This window comes from Mirounga leonina, unplaced genomic scaffold, assembly GCF_011800145.1.
Source record: "Mirounga leonina isolate KUSES-001 unplaced genomic scaffold, KU_Mleo_1.0 Mir_125, whole genome shotgun sequence".
Classification (NCBI taxonomy): Eukaryota; Metazoa; Chordata; class Mammalia; order Carnivora; family Phocidae; genus Mirounga; species Mirounga leonina.
Genome location: NW_023270305.1, coordinates 9,415,560 through 9,418,612, shown reverse-complemented (window position 1 = coordinate 9,418,612; position 3,053 = coordinate 9,415,560).

The following is a 3,053-nucleotide window of genomic DNA, read 5'->3' as shown; positions in this document are numbered from 1 at the left end:
CCCCATCATGCCCTTTCCTCATCATCCTTCTCTCAGAATGAGCTCTCCCATGAGGGCCCTCATTCTTCCATTTCTATAGTACCTCTTCCCCATTTATGTAGTACCAACTCAACCAATTTGCCAGATGTGGTCCAAAAGTTTGCCTCTGACTGACAAATACGCACACACAGTTGGTGCTCCCCCAGTACTTTCCTGGGGCCTCCATGAAGCATACATCTGGCACATTGTGTTATAACTGGTTGCACTTCCCTTTCCCTGGTACACCATGAGTTCCTTCAGGACAGATACCTTGTATGGACTGGCTTTATATCTTTGGTGCCAGAGCCTGGCCCATGGTAGGTGCTTGAGAAGTGTGAATAAATGCAAGACCACATGCTCATGGTACAACCTGTACTTTCACCTTCCGTACTCCTAAATTTCACTCCCCTGCCCAGTCAGTGTTTCAGCCCTAGACCACCACAACTAATTACTCCTGGCTACCTGAAGTATGGCTAAAGACTTTTTCCCAGCAGGCTGTGTTGAAGTCAAGTCAGCCACAGGACAGACATGGTAAAAACAGAAAAGTTCATTTCCTTTCTTGTCCCAACCAGTTAGGAAATGACTTCTGATTCTGGCCTATTCAGTTCCTTCTTTTCTGAAACATTTAGCATCTCTCTTTCTGTGGGCTTTTTAAGTTGTCTTAACTGCAAAGTTTGCATACAAAGTATTGGAGTTCAGAGAACCAAGCAGATAGAGGAAAATTAAACAGGGAAAAGCTCTGAAGAGAGGGACTGGGATAGTTCCTATGAGAGAATGATCTTCAGGGCTCCTTAAACTTCGCACAGCCTGACTGTCCCAGGATCTGAGATCAAGCATGGTGTCTGGGGAATGCTGGTCTGACTAGAAGAGTCTTAACAAAAAGCCAGTTTTCTGTAGTGAGAGCACCGGATCTTAGCATCTGCCTCAACACCAAGACTCCTGAATTGCCGTCTGCATCTCTAGGAGGACTCAGGCTTATAGACAGAGCACTCAGCTGGGCCTAAATTTCTCTGCTGACAAGCATCTGCATATCAAGAACTTCTATCAGAGCCAGAAAATGATTATATGGGAAGAGGCTGGGGATCCCTGGCTATAATATTGTGTGATTAAAAATGAAAGGAGATGGTTTACCCTGTGGGCTTATCTTTCATCCTCTGAGCCACACCTTCTCAACTTTGTGGGTCATAAGGAGTCCATTCCTAACTCCTATTAGAGCTATCATTCAACAAATACTTGTTGAGCATTTACTCAGACCCTTTGAACTAGACTGAGATAAGTAAGAGTCGGTCTCATCCCATAGGGAGTAGAATGGGAAGTGGCATGGCCACATTCACCCAGTAAGTAAGTGACAAGGTAGGAATAAAAGTACAGATTTCTAGATTCCCAGCTCAGAGTTCTTCTCTTCCTTTACATATTCCTCTTGGGAGCTACCCCCTGTATAACTAGTAATGCTTCTCCGTTCAAATCTCTGCATGTGCCAATCTATGTCATTTTAGATTTTCCATAGCTTGTCTTATATCCTAAGTAGTTGTGAATCGATTTACTAAAGATATTTGCTGCTTCCTGCCTTTTGGTGAAGCTGAAAGTGAAATCATATTACCATCTTTTTTCACAAGAAGGGAAATTTTCATTTATTTATTCATTCAACAAATACATATTAAGTACCAATACTATCCTAGGTACTTGGAAAGCAGAAGTGGGGAAGAAAATGGAATCTCTGCCTTTTGGTGTTTATACTGTAGAAGGTTAGACAGAAATAAATAATAAAGGTAATTTAAAAGTAGGTTGTATGTAATATCCAAAGAGGATAAGCACTATGGTTTTATTTTTGTTACTCATTCCATCCCATCCTATTACCTGGCTTATTGCTTTCAAAGGAATCTTTGCAAGATGCAAATCTCACCATGCTACTCCTGTGATTAAAAAATTCCTATTGTTCCCACTATCTTCAAACTAAAGCCCATGGCTCTGACCCCTGCTTAACTCTCCAGCTGGGTCTTTATCACAGATCCCTTTGCCACCTAGCTGCAAGGTATACCATACCCATGGATACATTATGCTGCTTTACATTTTTCAAAGGATCTGAAAGGAAAGTCTGTCACTCATTTCTCTGGGTCTGCATTATACTCTGTCCCTCATGAATCCTTTGTAAAATTTAAAAAACTGTACCACCATGACTCAACTCCCACTTCCCTGTTGGCCCCTAAAAGACATGGATTATGTTTTATCTTTCTACACCTAGGATCTATACATAAAACATGTCCAACACGTATTTGTTGACTGGGAAAACTAACAAATGGGTAGCGTGCCTAATTGGCCAATCTGTGATCCAATGTCACAACACAGAAGATCTTCAATTCCTGGCCAATGAGGACAAGGAGTCATCTCATTTCACAGGTTCTGTGTATTAGTTATGTCAGGGATTGGTTAAATATGGCCTATAGGCCAAATCGGACCTAACAACTGTTTTTGTAAATTGAGTTTTATTAGAACACACAACACTCATGCATTTACCTATTATCTATGGCAGCTTTCACCCTAAACAGTAGAGTGGAATGAATGCAACAGAGACCACGTCGCCTCTGTTATTTATTTTTATAAAAAAAAAAATTTTATTTATGTAAGTTTTTAAAATAAATTTTTTACTATTTTTACATTTTATTATTTACTATTTTACATTTTTACTTTTACTATTTACATAAATATTTACCTTCTGAGTCTTTACATATGAAGTTTGCTGAACTCTAATATAGGTTATGCCAAACTGAGTTGCTTTGATCAAATTTCTAAAATGTATACAATTAGCGTAACTACTCCTTGGTTAGTTCAGAAACAGGTGTGGAACAGACCTGTAATCATTGGTTTTTGGGCAAATGAGTCATAGCACAAGCCAAAAGAGATCCAACAAAAGACACAGTGCCTCATGCACCTCTTTTCTAAGGAAGGCATTTTTTTCCTTTCTGACAGGATTTATATGATTTTGTTCAACATTAGAGCTTGATGCCTCAAATGAATAATTCTTTAAGGAGATTTTA